The sequence below is a fragment of the Hemitrygon akajei genome, chromosome 20 (assembly GCF_048418815.1).
Source record: "Hemitrygon akajei chromosome 20, sHemAka1.3, whole genome shotgun sequence".
NCBI classification, from domain to species: domain Eukaryota; kingdom Metazoa; phylum Chordata; class Chondrichthyes; order Myliobatiformes; family Dasyatidae; genus Hemitrygon; species Hemitrygon akajei.
The window spans coordinates 17,365,921-17,385,110 of record NC_133143.1 but is presented as its reverse complement, the minus strand read 5'-3'; the positions used below and the strand labels follow the sequence as shown (position 1 = coordinate 17,385,110).

Genomic DNA, 19,190 nt, shown 5'->3' with positions numbered 1-19,190 from the left:
ACCTGCCCTGCCAGTCTCCCGCAGGATCAGTACAATCATCACTCATTCCTCCAGACTCCAATGAGTACATCCGAGCTTCAGTCAATATTTCCTTAAAGGACAAAGCATTCATCTCACTCATTGTGTATACCCACCCACCGTCTGTAATCAATTGGTTTCACTGTCATTATTGTTGATTAAGTTCAAACTACCATCAGTTTTCCATTTTCCCTGCTTTTCTGATTTACATTAATTACCCTATATAGTTAACATGTTATAAATCTTTTACCTTTTCTCTTCTGATTTACAGAAATTCCATGATATGTCTAACATGTTATATGTCCATCCATAGCCTCTTGCCACAGCTTTTCCTATTGTCTATCAACAGTCCTCACCCAATCATAGCTTCTCGATGAAGGGGTGTTGATGGAATTGGTTTGTTTCCAATACGGGTATGTTATGCTGAGCTTATACAGGTTTTAATGAGACCATTTTTTGAAGGTTATTTATAAGTTTTGTTCTCCATAATTAAATTGCAACAGCCTTGGCTTGAGTCACTCTTCTTTTGAGAGCCTAAGAGCACAGACAGCAATAACCATATATAACCATATAACAATTACAGCATGGAAACAGGCCATCTTGGCCCTTCTAGTCTGTGCCGAACGCTTACTCTCACCTAGTCCCACTGACCCGCACTCAGCCCATAACACTCCATTCCTTTCCTGTCCATATACCGATCCAATTTTACTTTAAATGACAATACCGAACCTGCCTCTACCACTTCTACTGGAAGCTCGTTCCACACAGCTACCACTCTCTGAGTAAAGAAATTCCACCTCGTGTTACCCTTAAACTTTTGCCCCCTAACTCTCAACTTATGTCCTCTTGTTTGAATCTCCCCTACTCTCATTGGAAAAAGCTTATCCACGTCAACTCTATCTATCCCCCTCATAATTTTAAATACCTCTATCAAGTCCCCCCTCAACCTTCTACGCTCCAAAGAATAAAGACCTAACTTGTTCAGCCTTTCCCTGTAACTTAGGTGCTGAAACCCAGGTAACACTCTAGTAAATCTTCTCTGTACTCTCTACATTTTGTTGACATCTTTCCTATAATTCAGTGACCAGAATTGTACACAATACTCCAAATTCGGCCTTACCAATGCCTTGTACAATTTAAACATTACATCACAACTCCTATACTCAATGCTCTGATTTATATTTATAACATACCAAAAGCTTTCTTCACCACCCTATCCACATAAGATTCCACCTTCAGGGAACTATGCACCATTATTCCTAGATCACTCTGTTCCACTGCATTCTTCAATGCCCTACCACTTACCACTTGCGATGTCCTATTTGGATTATTCCTACCAAAATGTAGCATCTCACACTTATCAGCATTAAACTCCATCTGCCATCACTCAGCCCACTCTCTAACTGGCCTAAATCTCTCTGCAAACTTTGAAAACCTACTTCATTATCCACAATGCCACCTACCTTAGTATCATCTGCATTCTTACTAATCCAATTTACCACCCCATCATCCAGATCATTAATGTATATGACAAACAACATTGGACCCAGTACAGATCCCTGAGGCACACCACTAGTCACCGGCCTCCAACTTGACAAACAGTTATCCACCACTACTCTCTGGCATCTCCCATCCAGCCACTGTTGAATCCATTTTACTACTTCAATATTAATACCTAACGATTGAACTTTCCTAATTAACCTTCCGTGCGGAATCTAGTCAAAGGCCTTACTTAAGTCCATATAGACAACATCCACTGCTTTACCCTCATCAACTTTCCTCGTAACCTCTTCAAAAAATTCAGTAAGATTTGTCAAACATGACCTTCCACGCACAAATCCATGTTGACTGTTCCTAATCAGACCCTGTCTATCCGGATAATTATATATACCATCTCTAAGAATACTTTCCATTAATTTACCCACCACTGACATCAAACTGACAGGCCTATAATTGCTAGGTTTACTCTTAGAACCCTTTTTAAACAATGGTACCACATGAGCAATATGCCAATCCTCCGGCACCATCCCCGTTTCAAATGACGTTTGAAATATTCCTGTCAGAGCCCCTGCTATTTCTACATTAACCTCTCTCAGGGTCCTAGGGAATATCCTGTCAGGACCTGGAGATTTATCCACTTTTATATTCCTTAAAAGCACCAGTACTTCCTCCTCTTTAATCGTCATAGTTTCCGTACTTCCCTACTCATTTCCCTTAACTTACACAATTCAATACCCTTCTCCTTAGTGAATACCAAAGAAAAGAAATTGTTCAAAATCTCCCCCATCTCTCCTGACTCCACACATAGCTGTCCACTCTGATTCTCTAAGGGACCAATTTTATCCCTCACTATCCTTTTGCTATTAATATAACTGTAGAAACCCTTTGGATTTATTTTCACCTTAGTTGCCAAAGCAATCTTGTATCTCTTAGCTTTTCTAATTTCTTTCTTAAGGTTCTTCTTACATTCTTTATATTCCTTGAGCACCTCATTTACTCCATGCTGCTTATATTTATTGTAGATATCTCTCTTTTTCCTAACCAAGTTTCCAATATCCCTTGAAAACCATGGCTCTCTCAAACTTTTAACCTTTCCTTTCAACCTAACAGGAACATAAAGATTCTGTACCCTCAAAATTTCATCTTTAAATGACCGCCATTTCTCTATTACATCCTTCCCATAAAACGAATTGTCCCAATCCACTCCTTCTAAATCCTTTTGCAGCTCCTCAAAGTTAGCCTTTCTCCAATCAAAACTCTCAACCCTGGGTCCAATCCTATCCTTCTCCATAATTATATTGAAACTAATGGCATTATGATCATTGGACCCGAAGTGCTCCCCAACACATACCTCCATCACCGGACCTATTTCATTCCCTAACAGAAGATCCAACACTGCCCCTTCTCTAGTTGGTTCCTCTATGTATTGCTGCAAAAAACTATCCTGAACACATTTTACAAACTCCAAACCATCCATCCCTTTTACAGTATGGGCCTCCCAGTCTATGTGTGGAAAATTAAAATCTCCCACAATCACAGCCCTGTGCTTACTACAAATATCTGCTATCTCCTTGCAAATTTGCTCCTCCAATTCTCACTCCCCATTAGGTGGTCTATAATACACCCCTATAAGTGTTACTACACCTTTCCCATTCCTCAATTCCACCCAAATAGCCTCCCTTGATGAGCCCTCTAATCTATCTGAATAACAATTCAGAATGCTCTTCAATACAGATTCAGAATGGGGTTTGATAAGCAGTTGATTACAAATGGCGAGTGAGATCTATGAAGGGCTGGATACAGACACTGCGAGGGATTTAGTGTGGAGCTAAGCGTGTTTGCTGGGAGGGATTGACTATGGGGCTGGATACAGGTGTTGAATTGGAATTAGTTGGTGTGAACACCGACGTTGAGAAGAGATTTAGGAGGGACTGAATCAAGATGGTGGGACTAGTGAGAGGAGATCTACATTTGCTCAATAGGATTTAAATGAGGAAATGAATTAAGATGGTCATAGAGATTTAATCAGGATCCAAATATAAATGGTGCCTAGGGCTGGTGAAGGGAACACACACACACAGTGACAGGAACTTATTGTAATGGTTAACACAAATATGGAACGGACTTTAGGATCCCCCTGATTCCGGGATGGGGCCTACCTTCTCTTAGAGATTATTATTTTGCAGCACAGTTGAGAGCTGTGATATGTTGGTGCAACCCATCATATGACGCTCAATGGAAAAACATTGAGGAGCGGGTACTTCCCATCCCCATACAAGCAACTTTGGCTGATAACAACCTGCAAAGGTACATAAATACTATTGATAACCCATGGGTGAAATTGACTCTTAAAATATGGAAAACTACTATAAAAGAATATAATCTAGAGGGAGATATTGCAATTCTTAAATGGTGTGCATATGACTTGGATTTTACACCAAATAAATTGGATGCTAGATTTAAGGACTGGGCAGCTAAAGGAATAACAGTTCTTTGCAACATAATGAAAGAAGGAACACTGTTCACTTATTAGAAAAACAAGATTTTTATCGATATTTACAGATGCGACAATATGTTAATAAGACGCTTTAAAATGTAACCAAGGCAAGTACATGCTTGATAGAGCTCTTTAGAAAAGCATATAATTCAGATAATGGTAGTAGAATCATTTCAAGCATGTATAAGGGGTTGTCAAATCTTAAAACACATTCGACTTCATACATTAAAACAAAATGGGAGAAGGAAGGAGGGATAATTATATCTGAGGAAGAATGGACAACAATGTGGAGGTATCAATGGAAGTGTACCAGTTCACAGAAATGGAGGGAGTTTGGATGGAAAAGCTTGATAAGATATTTTATTACACCCTCTCAGAAATCCCATTATGATAGGAACCTCCCTGTTTGCTGGAGAAATTGTGGAAATCAAAATGCAAATCATTATCATATTTTTTGGGACTGCCCTGTTATCAAAAACTATTGGAGGGGGATACACAATGCCCTACAAGACATCTTTAAATATGAAATACCCTTAGAGAGTAAGACCATATATTTTGGATATATACCTCAAGAATGGTTGAAAAGAGATAAATATTTAATGAATATACTGTTGGTGGCTGGTAAAAAGACTCTTACTAGGAAATGGTTATCACAGGAGAGCCCAACTTTAAATACATGGATGGAAATTACAATGGACATTTACAAAATGGAGAAGTTAACAGCATCTGTTAATCATAAGCTGGAACAATTTGATTCATACTGGGAAAAATGGTTTAACTACATAATGCCTCATAGGCCTGATTTTATTCTCACAAATCAATGAATCTGTTGTAAAAAAAAGATCACTCCCTACTTGTACATAGTTCTTTCCTTTTGCTTGTTTTTTCTTTCCACTCTTTTCTATAAGTGTATACCTCAGATAAATACTTTGTGGAAATTTATGATATATATGATCATATGATATATATGTACAATGTCTGAAATACATCTTACGGAAATGTTTGTTTGATGATGAACTTCAATAAAAAAATAAATTACAAAAAAAAAGAATCCCCCTGATTCCAGACAGTCAGTGGGATAGGTATCAGGGTTGAAAACTTTTGTGGAATGTAATTTTGTTTTGAGTTTACTACAGATGAGTGGGATTAATCACAGGTCCAAATTCAGATGGTGACTGAGCCAGAATGGGACTTTTCCTTTTGCTGAGGGGATGATGCCGCTTTTGAAGGGAAATTAGTATGAAATGTGGATAAGTGCTGAATTGCATTTACTAAGAGATTGAGTACAAATGGTAAGTAGAATTTAATAATGGAACATATCTAGAGTATGAGAGAGATTTAGAAAGGGTGAGAATACAGATGTTGAATATCATTCGGGGTGAAGTTCAAAGCTGATAGTGAGTGGGACTGGTAGCAGCTCCCAATTCAGATCGGGACTGTGATGTGGTGCCTGAGTGTTTACTGGAGTGGTATTTAGTGTGGGCACAAATTAAGATAGTGAGTGGGAATTGGTGGGGCTGAATATAGATGTTGAAGGGGGTTTACTGAAAGTTAAAGGTCAAGTTTATTGCCATGGCCATACATCCCCAGGGTGTAAATGCCATGAAAATTCACCTTTTGCAGCAGCAGCAGCACAGTACTTTACAAAGATAATAAGTATGAATGACATAAGTTTAAATTAACATAAACTATGTATAACACGAATGGCAACATAAACATAACAATGTTAGTGTAAGTTGAAGGAAATAGAGTCCGAAGTTTCTTAGGTCAGTTCAAGAACCTGATGGCAGTGGGAAGGTGCTTTTGTTAAACCTTGAGGTCAGAATCAGGTTTATTATCACCAGCATGTGACGTGAAATCTGTTAACTTAGCAGCAGCAGTTTGATGCAATGCATAATCTAGCAGAGAGAAAAATAATAATAATAATAAATAAAACATTATAAATAAACAAGTAAATCAATTACATATGAATAGATTTTTTTAAAATGTGCAGAAACAGAAATACTATCTATTTTTTTTTAAAAAGTGAGGTAGTGTCCAAAGCTTCAATGTCCATTTAGGAATCAGATGGCAGAGGGGAAGAAGATGTTCCTGAATCGCTGAGTGTGTGCCTTCAGGCTTCTGTACTCCTACCTGATGTTAACAGTGAGAAAAGGGCATGCCTTAGGTGCTGGACATCCTTAATAATGGATGCTGCCTTTCTGAGACACTACTCCCTAAAGATGTCCTGGGTACTTCGTAGGCTAGTGCCCAAGATGGAGCTGACTAGATTTACAACCCTCTGCAGCTTCTTTCGGTCCTGTGCAGTAGCCCCTCCATACCAGGCAGTGATGCAGCCTGTCAGAATGCTCTCCATGGTACAACTACAGAAGTTTTTGAGTGTACTGCACAAAAACTTGTGCAGCTTTTCAGGCTCCTGCTCGAAGGCAGCAATAAGAAAGGGGCATGGTGGGTGTACCTTAATGATGAATGTCACCTTCCTGAGATGTCGCCTCTTGTAGAGTGGATAGCAATGGGAGATCTAATACTAAATTAGATTTAATGTGAATTGGATGTAGATGTTGAGGGGGATTTAGTGCAGGAATGGATACAGAAGGAAGGAAGCATTTAGTGATTCTGGATACAGATGTTGATTGGGACTTAGTGAGATACAGATGGTGTGTGGGATTCTGTTGGTGTTGATGCAGACAGCTACCTGCGTGCAGTACACATGAACAGAACTTCCACCTTCCAAGTTTCCTCACAGCAATCATTTCTATATTTATCTTGTGCACAGAGCTAGTCTCATCCAGCATGGATGATTAGAATATCTCCGTGGGGAGTGTTTGGTTTTTCCAGTTGTTGCCTTCGTGATCCTAAGAACAATGAAGATCGGAACAGCTGGAAAGTGGTACTCTTTGTGTTGATTACATAGTAACCGATAAATCTCTCACTTTCAAAAACAGTGTTTTGTATGGCTTTGGAAAGATGGCTGAGTGGTGGTATAATTGGTGTGTGTTTGGTTGTTGGGGGGCGGAAAAGCACCCTGAACATTTAGTAAGTTTAATATTCAGGTGCTGATGGATGAGATAGAACATAGAACATAGAAATCTACAGCATATTACAGACCCTTCGGCCCACACTGTTGTGCCGACCATGTAACCTACTCTAGACACTGCCTAGAATTTCCCTAGGGCATAGCCCTCTATTTTTCTATGTATCTATCTAAGAGTCTCTTAAAATACCCTATTGTATCTGCCTCCACCACCGTCGCCAGCGGTAGATTCCACGCATGCACCACCCTGTGTGAAAGACTTACCCCTGACATCCCCTTGGTACCTATTTCCAAGCACCTTAAAACTATGCCCCCTCATGTTAGCGATTTCAGCCCTGGGATAAAGCCTCTCGCTAGCCACATAATCAATGCCCCTCATCATCTTATACGTCTCTATCAGGTAACCTCTCCTCTCATCCTCTGTCACTCCAAGGAGAAAAGGCCAAGTTCACTCAGCCTATTCTCATAAGGTACGCCCTTCAATCCAGGCAACATCCTTGTAGATGTTGTGAAGTTTGCAGGTACAGCCTGTACATGTATTGAGTCTGGTGCAGTACAGACCTACCAAATTACTTCCTCAAAGATGAGGAGACTGGGCAAAATTCACCTGAAATAAGTAAGTATAGGATGTGATACAAGTTATACCAGCTTCTGAGCAAGATTGACAGAATAGATAGCTTCCTTAAACTGGAAAATCTAGGCGAAGAGACATATTTTAGGACAAGGGACATATACATTTATGGTTCAGGTGAATGAGATATTCATTTGTCATCTTCGGGCAGAGAAATCCATCTAATACAAAAGAAAATAACAGTTTTCAATATCATTTTGTTACTTCTTGGTGTTCTAGTTTCTTCAGTCAACATGCTAACTTCTGTTGCCAGTCCACCCACAGAGAAGGAGAACAATGGAACAGAAACCCAGAATAAATTACCTCATTGCTCATGTAGCTCCCCATCACAGAGAGCTTTTGATTCACTTTGCCCAACTTTAAATATCGCCTTATTTCTATAATCACAAACAAGAGAAAACCTGCAGATGCTGAAAATCCAAGCAACACACACAAAATGTCGGTGGGACTCAGCAGGTCAGGCAGCAAACATGAAAAAGGGTACAGTCGATGTTTTGAGCTGAGACTCTTCATTAGGACTGGAGAAAAAAAGATGAGGGGTAGAGTTAAAGGGTGGGGAGAGGGGAGGGGAGGGAGAAACACAAGGTGGTAGGTAAAACCAGGGGGTGGGGGAGGGAAGGAATGAAGAAAAGAGCTGGGAAGTTGATTGGTGAAAGAGATACAGGGCTGGAGAAGAGGGAGTCTGAAGGCTTCCCCCCTTCAGAACTCCCCCTTCTGCAGCCCTGTATCTCTTTCACCAATCAACTTCCCAGTTCTTTACTTCATTCCTTCCCCTCCTGTTTTCACCTATCACCTTGTGTTTCCCCCTCCCCTCTCCCCACCCTTTAACTCATCTTTTTTCTTCAGTCCTGATGAAGGGTATTGGCTCAAAATGTCAGCTGCCTGACCTGCTGAGTTCCTCCAGCATCTTGTGTGTGTTGCTTATTTCTATAATGTTATCTTTCCATAATTGTATCTTTCAGGATTGTCAAATACTTCAACACTATCAAATCAATATTGCAATGTCTGACTCAGAATTAGATATATATTGTGTGAACGCCCAATACCAATTCTGCAAGTGTTTTATTATGATCAATAAAGCAGTCATACATTTTAACAACTTCAATGTTGCCTCTTTCACTCAGAAGTCTTAAAATTTACAGCGTGCATCACTGAATTCTGATCCTTTTACAAATTACCGTCATTTTCTGATCTCCTCTCCAATTATTTACAGCACATCAATCAGCACATTATCAGTATTTCATCAGTCCACACAGTCATGCATTAAATAAAAATTCATCATAACTGGGAGCCTTCAACCATATGGACTGACCACTAGAAACCTCTGCACCTTCCTCACTCCGATTTCATTGCTATTTAAATGAATGCTGCTTTGACCCAGAAGTCCTAATATTTTCTGTACAACTGAGGTTTGTGCCAGCAGGGCTGAAGATGAAAATTCATTCTGATTAACAAAAAATGGGAACAGTATCAGGGTGGGATTTTGCCTGAAAACTGTGTAATTGTTTCTGCTCAACTTATCCTGTTCCTAAGCTCAGCTGATCCCATCTATCCAGGGACAGAAAAATCTCCCCCCACCCCTTCACAGAGATAAAATATTATTAATCTTTTTCCAGAGGGTAGTGAATCTGTGGAATTCATTGTCACAGGCAGCTGTGGAGGCCAAGTCATTGGGTATATTTAAGGCAGAGGCTGATAGATCCTTGATTAATCAGGACAGTTAGGGAAGGCAGGAGAATGGAGCTGAGAGGGAAAATGGATCAGCCATGATGAAATGGTGGAGCAGACTCGATGGGCCAAATGGCCTAATTCTACCCCTATATCGCATGGTCTTAAGGACAACAATCCTGAACAACAGAGGAAAACAGCTGACCCATTTTTTACAATTCCTAGTGCCAGTTCTATAATGATTGCTATCTTTCCAAGTTGGGACTGACTGGGAGTAACCCTGGAGGAAAGATGGAAGTTTTCCTGGCACAAGCCTCTGTTCTTCCTCTGTTGAACACCTATCCAATCCAGTCTCTCTGGGTACTGCCTTCCTATTGCAACTAGAACGTAACAAGATAAGTATCTCTTTGAATGGTGCCGGACTATTGGATTTTTAACCAGACTAAATGGCTGTTAAAAGATCAAACTAAAATTCGACATGTTGTTCATGAGATGATTGTGGCATTACCCTGACGATTTATTGTTGATCTCCTGGCAATAAACATGCCCCTGATTTGAAGACTTTTCCTTGCTTTTTTCTGAAACTAGCATGTCTCTAAAGATATGATTCAGTTTGTTTCAATGTACAATGAAGAATATTCGTATTGACTTCAGCTATCAGGTGAAGATTTGGATGAGTGCAAAAGGTTTTGAAAAGTCTGAACTCCTGTTTGGTTTAATAGTACATTTATAATAAAATTTTACCACAACCCACTTGAAAATATTTTATTATACCATAAGACTATAAGACATAGGAGCAGAATTATGTCATTTGGCCCACCACATCTGCTCCGCCATTTCATCATGGCTGATCCAATTTTCCTCTCAGCCCCAATCTCCTGCATCCCTCCATGCCCTGACCAATCAAGAATCTATCAACCTCTGCCTTAAATATACATAAAGAGGACTCTTTACATATAAATATGTATAAATAAACATATATATATATACATACATATATATAAATAATATATATATATATATATATATATATATATATATATATAATTTATATATATATAAATATACATATGCCTCCATAGCTGCCTGTGGCAAAGAATTCCACAGATTCTGCACTCTCTGGCTAAAGAAATTGCTCTTCATCTCCGTTCTAAAAGGACGCCCCACTATTCTGAGACTGTGTCCTCTGGTCTTAGACTCTCCAACCCTAGAAAACATCCTCTCCACATCCACTCTGTCAAGGCCTTTCACCATTCGATAGGTTTCAAGGAAGTCAGCCCTCATTCTCCTGAACTCTAGTGAATGCAGGCCCGGAGCCATCAGATGCCCTTCATATGACAAGCCATTCAATCCTGGAATCATTTTTGTGAACCTCCTTTGAACCCTCTCCAGTTTCAGCATAACCTTTCTAAAATAAGGGGACTCACAATACTCCAGGTGGGGCCTCACCAGTGCTTTATAAAGTTTCAACATTACATCCTTGTTTTTATATTCTAGTCCTTTTGAAATGAATGCTAACATTGCATTTTCCTTCCTCACCACAGACTCAACCTGCAAATTAACCTTTAGGGAATACTGCACAAGGACTCCCAAGTTCCTTTGCACCTCAGATTTTGTATTTTCTCCCCATTTAGAAAATAGCCAAGCCTTTCATTTCTTTTACCAAAGTGCATGGCCATACATTTCCCAACACTGTATTCCATCTGCCATTTCTTTGCCCATTCTCCTAATCTAAACCCTCTGCAGCCTTTCTACTTCCTCAAAACTACCTGCCCCTCAACCTATCTTCATATCATCTGCAAACTTTGCAGCAAAGCCATCAAATCCATTATCCAGATCATTGACATATAACGTAAAAACAATTGGTCCCAAACAGACCCATGTGGAACACCACTAGTCACCGTCAGCCAGCCAGAAAAGGCTCCCTTTATTCCCACTCTTTGCCTCCTGAGAGTCAGTCACTGCTTTATCCATCCTAGAATCTTTCCTGTAACACCATGGGTTTGTAGCTTGTTAAGCAGCTTCATGTGTGGCACCTTGTCAAAGGCTTTCTGAAAATTCAAGTACACAACATCAAACGATTCTTCTTTGTCGATCCTACTTGTTATTTTGTCAAGAATTCCAACAGATTGGTCAGGCAAGATCCTCCCTTGAGGAAACCACACAGACAACGGCCTATTTTTTCACGTGACTCCAGGTACTCTGAGTCCTCATCCTTAATAATTGACTCCAACATCTTCCTATCCACTGAGGTCAGGCTGACTGAGCTATAGTTTCCTTTCTTCTGCCTCTCTCCCTTCCTGAGGAGAGGAGTGATGCTTGTAATTTTTGATTTCTTTTCCCGCTCCAGTGAGATTTTCCTCTTACCTACTTTTCTATGTCAGACACAGAATCCCTTTAGATTCTGTTTTTTTCTGTTTATGCATTTTTTTAATATCTGGGTGTGACTAGCAAGACTGGCATTTATTGCTTTGCTCTGATTTCTTGCAAACTAAGTGACCTGCTTGGTCATTAAAGATCCATCACATTGGTGGTTGGAAATTACATAAAGTTTGAGCTGAGAAAAAACGGCAAATTTTCTTCCTTGAAAATAAGTAAGGAAGATGGATTTTTAGAGCAGGCCAATTTTGCAGTAATCAATATTGCTGACTAGTTTATTGTTTTAAATTCCAGATTATCAATTGTTTAAAATCCCACAACTGCCTCAGTGGGAGTTGAACTCGTATCTCTGGATTAGTCGTGGTAGCTATAACCATTGCACCACCACCTGGTGTTGAAAATACCTTGAATAATAATCTAAAAAATAACGAAGTACAAATTCCATCATAGTGGCTTTAACCTTAGAATTCCGTCTTACATATATGGGAATTAATAATTTTGTCAGTAGTGATTAAGTACTCAAGAAACTCTGACAAGTTAATGTGAGAGCCTTCCCTTTCTTGTGCATGAAGAGATAAAGCAAGGTTTCACTGCTTCTTCCCTTGTACCTCTAATCACCACCTGTACAGAGTATGGGCTGCCTTGTGTATTAGCTCAACAATGGTTCAAGCACCATGCCCACAGGTTTAGAAGTTGTGGTAGACAATAGATGGGGATTATGATCTGGAAGTTATGATATGATTATGATATGGAAGTTATCTGGGCAGTTATGATCTGGAATATACTGCTGCAAAGAATGAAGGAACTAACTGATCAGTGCCTCTATAGGGAGATTGGATGGGCATGAATTTGCAGGGTCTTGGGGAAAGAAGGGAGAATTTAAATGATGGGGTAGTTTTATTAGGATCCAGTATAGACTCAATAGAATGGTCTCCTCCTGTGTACCTATTCCTCTAACTCAATGTCAGCAAGACCAAGAAGCTGATTATAGACTTCAAGAGAAGGAAACCAGAGGTCTATGAGCCAGTCCTCATCAGCGGATCAGAGGTGGAGAGTGTTAGCAACTTTAAATTCTTGAATGTTACTACTTCAGAGGACCTGTCCTGGACCAAGCACGCAAGTGCAATTGCAAAGAAAGCAGAGCAGCTCCTCTACTTCCTTAGGAACCTGTGGAGATTCGGTATGACATCTAAAACTTTGATAAACTTCTATAGACGTGTAGTGGAGCAAATATTGACTGGATGCATCATGGCCTGGTATGGAAATACCAATGCCTTTGAATGGAAATCCTACAAAAGGTAGTGGATTCAGCCTAGTACCTCATGGGTGAAGCTCTCCCAGCCATTGAGCACATCTAGATGAAACACTATCAGAGGAAAGCAGCATCTATCATCAGAGATCCCCACCACCCAGGCCATGCTCTGTTCTTGCTGCTGCCATCAGGTAGAGGGTACAAGAGCCTCAGGACTCACACCACTAGATTCAAGAACAGTTACTACCCCTCAACCATCAGGCTCTTGAAAAAAGGAGATAACTATACTCACTTGCCTCATCAATTAAATGTTTCTACAACCAATGGTCTCACTTTAAGGATTCTTTCTGTCAGGTTCTCATTATTTATTGCTTTTTTTTTTGCATTTGCACAGTTTGTTGTCTTCTACACTCTGGTTGATTTTTCATTGATCCTGTTGTAGTTACTGTTCTATAGATTTGCTGAGTATGTCCACAGGAAAATGAATCTCAGGTTTACATATTGTGGCATACATGTACTTCAATAATAAATTACTTTGTATACTTCTACTGATTCCTAGCTTTTTCTATCTCTACTATTAACCATGAAAACACACATGAGTGCCGGCAATGAAATTTCGAAAAGTCAGTAACCTGGAATTTTCATTTGTTACCCTCTGTACAAGAGCTGTCAGAACTGGAATTTTCTGTTTTTATGCCCACAGATTGTCACTTGAAAATATTTTTTCACAATAAGTAAATTGTTCAGAGTCAGTAGAAAGTTTTAAAAGCAGCACTTCTTTTCAATAACTATAAATCAAAGTTTTTTTACAAAATGTCACTGTGTCCTTGAAACCAGTCATTGCAGAGATTTGCGTGTATTTGTGGTACAGGGACCTTGCTTCAGCATTGCTGTGTTCTGGCTTTGTTTATGCTCCATTGCACAGGTACCACACTCTGCAATTACAGCGATTCTGGGTCCAAAGGCATGAAGCAGAAAAAACTGGCTTTACCTCTGCAAGCAGAAAAGCTATTCCAGCGGGAAAAGATCCCCACATTAACTTGTCCGAGTATCCTGAGTATTTCATGTTTTCTCAAATGAAGTAGATTGTTTTGATTGTGATGCCACCCTTCAGGAAGAATATGAAGACTTCAAAAGAATTCATTTCACTGAATATGCCCACAAGAAAATAAGTCTCAAGGTTGTATATAGTGACATAATTGTACTTTGATAGTAAAATTTACTTTGAACTTTTGAGGATTATCAGAATTGCACCAACATTGAGAGATCTCATTTCTATTTCCTTACAACATATGAGGCTATTTGGCCCATTGAGATGAGACAAGCTCTCATGGCAGTGCCATCTGCTTGATTTCCCTATTTACTTCTGTGTAACCTATTCTCTCTTGAACGTCACAAACCACCAATAGATGGAATTAATTGAACAGGCTCTATGTTCTTGATTGTGATCTGTCTGTGGCACAAAGACATTAAACCTTCAATAAAACTGAAGGAGAAAAAAGAAAATAATTTTAATGACCAAATTTTAAAGACCCAATAATATATGGTTAATAGTTTAAGTGACTACTTGTTTATCTTTCCATTCTGCGTATTCAAACTGACCATATCCAATTTCCCATGAAATGTGTTGAAAGTAAGCATGTTGAGAACAAACTCCTAAAAGGACAATGAACGGTCCATGGCCTCCTCTTGTGTCTAGATAAAGCCACCCTCAGGGTGGAGGAGTAACACCATACATTCTGTATGAGTAGCCTCCAACCTGATGGCATGATTATCGATTTCTCCTTCTGGTAAACAAATCCCCCACCCCCACCTTCCCCTACTCCCCACTCTGACCTTTTACCTCTTCTCCCCTATTACCTGCCCGTGGGTCCCTTCACCTTCCCTTTCTACTATTGTCTACTCTCCTGTCCTATCAGACTCTTTCTTCTCCAACTGTTGACCTTTCCCACCCACCTGGCTTCACCTTTCACCTTCCGGCTAGCCTCCTACTCCTCCCCCCGCCTTTTCATTCTGACATCTTCCCCCTTCCTTCTCAGTCCTGAAGAAGGGTCCCAGCCCGAAAATATCGACTTTATTCATTTCCACAGCTTCAGCCTGACCTGCTGAGTTCCTCCAGCGTTTTGTGTGTGTTGCTCTGTATTTCCAGCATCTGCAGACTTTCTCGTATTTATAAGGAACTTTTTTCAAGCACCCAGTTTGTCAGATCAGATCAAATTAGTTTGTTGACATACATACCAGGGTGCCCTGAAATTCCTTGCTTGTGAGAAGCTCACAGCAAACAGCACAGGTGTCCCCCGCTTTACGAAAGTTCGCCTTATGTCACTTCGCTTTTTAGTACCTGTTTTTGCTAACTGAAAGAGATCTGAAGAGGATTTTCACTTTTACTAAAAAAGGCACCTGCTTTAAACTTGCGTTTACCCCAAGAAAGACTACCATGACTGTGAAGCCTAATCAGTTTTTGGCCGAATCTTCACGATTCTGTAAGTGAAACTACACCGAACATACATTATTACTACTTTATATAGGCTGTATATTTATCGTATCATTCCTGCTTTTACTATATGTTAGTGTTATTTTAGGTTTTATGTGCTATTTGGTATGATTTGGTAGGTTATTTTTTTGGGTCTGCGAACGCTCAAAATTTTTTCCCGTATAAATTAATGGTAATTGCTCCTTCGCTTTACGCCATTTCGGCTTACGAAAGGTTTCTTGGGAACATTCTACTTTCAGGTAGCGGGGGAAATCTGTATATACAACTGTAAGTACAGTAGAATGGTGCAATTATCATAATGCAATCTGAGGTAGAGAGAAAGAAATGCTAATGTAACAATAACAGAAAAACAGAGAGAATAAAGGAATTTATATTTTATTTAAATTTCCTAGATTAAGTTCCAAGAAATGAATGTTAAATGTAAAATATAACTATAATGATTTTCCATCTTTAAGATGATAAACTAAAATGGTATTTGATATTGTTTTGATGTTTTTTAAATCATCCCTGGACTTGTTCTGAAGAAAACATTCTGGTTTCTCTAGCTGTGCAGTAGAGTTGAGGACACATCTAAGCTGCAGATGTCACATATAATAAGGACTTCATCATGTCACGAAACACTGTGGATATCGACCACCTAGCAGGACATGGGGAGACACACCTCCATGTGTGTCCACACTGTGTTACATCATCTGGTGGAATGGCCTAAGAGTGGAGAGGAGCCTCATTCGTTGCTTAGCAGCATACCACAGCTGCCTGCTTGTGGTTGCTTGGATGCTGTTAGTGCATCAGGTTTGCTGTTGTCAATTTCTACTTTAGAAATAGTAGCCAACTGGAATCTGTGCATTTGCTTCCTGAAAGTTCCCACCATAATCAAACCAGATCCCTTATACTCACTTCTGGTAAGCAGCTTTGCTACATCTGACCCGGATTTTATGGAGAACTGCAGATTTGTCCGCAAAAATCCTCACGTGTGGCTAAAAGTTCAGGTCTCCAGTGTGTAAGGCCATAAATGCAGAAGTCCTGGACACAAGAGATATGGAAGTTCATTCATGCTTCAATGTTGGACTCCTCTCAGACTTTATATTTAAGATAGCTTTTAAGCAGACTTGTGTTATGATCATTTATTTTTAAATTTTTAATTATATTCCACATTTGTTGATGGCTTTGGAACCTGCTCAGTCGTTTCTAACTTAGGCTTAGTCAATAGACAATAGACAATAGGTGCAGAAGTAGACCATTCAGCCCTTTGAGCCTGCACCGCCATTTTGAGATCATGGCTGATCAACTACTATCAATACCCGGTTCCTGCCTTGTCCCCATATCCCTTGATTCCCCTATCCATAAGATACCTATCTAGCTCCTTCTTGAAAGCATCCAGAGAATTGGCCTCCACTACCTTCCGAGACAGTGCATTCCAGACCCCCACAACTCTCTGGGAGAAGAAGTTTTTCCTTAAATCTGTCCTAAATGACCTACCCCTTATTCTCAAACCATGCCCTCTGGTACTGGACTCTCCCAGCAACAGACAGTCTTATCTGAATGGGACTCACTTTGGCCACTTCCCCAATCCTCTCTATGATGGGACTTACTGCTGGAGGTTACTGTCGGTATCAGAATGTCACCCGAGATACAGTGCACTTCCATGATCTTCGGCGGTCCAGACTAAGAATGTCGTAGGTAGAACTCAAACAGTTTGCGGCCAACCACGAATTCTGAGCCTAATTCTTTGGACTTGATGATAAAGGACCTCAATGGCTACAGAGAAGAAGGATGAATAAAATATACCATTACAATCACTGAAACTTTCTTGCTTGTTAGTTGGCAAAAATGTTTTGCTTTAAAAACACCACCTCACTGTCCCCACCAACATAATGAAACTGCTGCCAAAGAACCACATGACATTAAAGTGACATCAACATTCACTTAAAAATACAGAATATTCACCACCAGGTTCAAGAAGCAGCTTTTTTCCTTAAACCATTCCTGTTTTGAACCTAACTACTACCTTGGTATAGCAATACCAAAACCACTTTGCACAACACATTTTGTTTTCCTTCTTTTTGTTCAAATTGAGTTATTTCCTGCAAAATTTTGTATAATGTTGTTAATTTATGTTTTACTTGTGCATATTGTGAATTTATTTGTCTGCAATGCTACTGCAAGTAAGTTTTTCATTGAACCTGTGCATACATGTTACCTGTGCATACGACAATAAACTCGACTTTGACTTTGTATGGGAGTGTAGCGATGTACTACATACAGAGCTAGAGACGACACGCAGTCGGTAAGTCGTTTCGAGACTAGTTTATTCAAACTTCGCGGCGCTGGCATTTAATCCGTGGCGCCCGCCCTCCCCGGGCAGAAATGACGTCAGAGGTGCATTACCAAAGTCTCTCCCTGCGCGCTGGCTATTTGTGAGCCAGTTCGCCTGCGCAGAAAGTGGGTCGCCACAGGAGTTGGGTTTCTAGCCTGGGTTGTCCCCATTTTCTGAGTCTGACTGCTACTTACTTGGCAGTATGAGTGCAGTGATACACAACCTATCAACTCTATGCATGGATTTCAGCTGGTATTAGAAAGTCTAATACATTTGTACTGAGTGAACATGTTGAGTCTGAGAGTGGCTAGATGGGTGTAGTCCTTAAGAGTGAGCAGGATAAGTAGCCAACAGGAAGGAAGTTCAGAGACTTGTGGAAAGGACAGGAGTTGAACTAGCTGGATTGCTCCTACCTAGAGCCAGTACAGGTTTCTTGGGCTGAATAGCCTCTTTCTCTGCTGTAACCCTTTTCTGTGATTTTGTGCCATTGGGTGACCAGAGGTGGTGCCATGCTTACTCCATTTGTGTTTCTATAGATATGGGGTCATGTCATCCATCAGTGGGGCTCCCAATTCACCAGAGATCAGCTGTGCCCCTGCACTATAACACGTCTTTCAACTCCAATTTCTGCTTTTCCTCTCACCTAGCCTCATTGGCTATTTTTTTTCTCTCTGCACCTACAGCCTTTGCAAGAGCTGCCAACTTCAGGATTAGTATCAAAAAAGATTTCCTTTGTAAGTAATTACATTTCCTTTAGCAGAAATAGGTGCACTTGAAATAACTCCAACAATATTAATAGAAGCAAAACTGGTTAGGCAAATATTATTTTCTCTGTGCACTTGGAGTACCAGAAATTTAAACCTGTTCTGTTTTTTCAGTTTGAAATTACACTCAAAAATGTATTACTCTTCTGTTTAAAATATTTTTTAAAAAGCAAATTAAAATTGTATTACAGTATTAGTAAGAATAATATCAATGGCCTGAAAAATCAGCTCGTTCAGCACCAATGAAGTGCAGCCTTGCTATTGACACAAACTTATCACACTAAAAGCACCGATGCTAAGGGGTAAATTCACACCATGAAATTACCTTTATGAAGGTAATCATGATTTTACCCACATTCACCACATGGAGGCGAGCTTACCACATAATGGCCCTGCTGCATTCAAATACGTACCCTATAATCTGGCATATTTCTAGCAGATGCTTCTGGGCCTGGGAGATCTAATTTCCAGAATGCATATCAGGGATTTAAGTGTGGCTTTAGAATTTCTGGTTCATTTGGTCAGCTTTTGAACCTGAAATTCTGGGAAACCCTATACAAGTACCTCAATCCTGATGCATTTGAGTATCTGCACTCTGTAGGAAACCCAGACTGATTACTGATTGTTCCTTCAGTG

General features: G+C 39.9%; 1 long non-coding RNA gene across 1 annotated transcript; it reads right to left on the bottom strand.

Moving 5' to 3' along the window:
- Positions 1–1,887: 1,887 nt before the first annotated feature.
- Positions 1,888–17,538, bottom strand: LOC140713613 (uncharacterized). The gene is made up of 3 exons (XR_012095677.1): positions 17,066–17,538; positions 16,371–16,496; positions 1,888–5,913 (listed from the first exon to the last, which is right to left on the bottom strand). It is a non-coding gene; the product is annotated as an uncharacterized lncRNA (long non-coding RNA).
- Between the last annotated feature and the right edge of the window lie 1,652 nt (positions 17,539–19,190).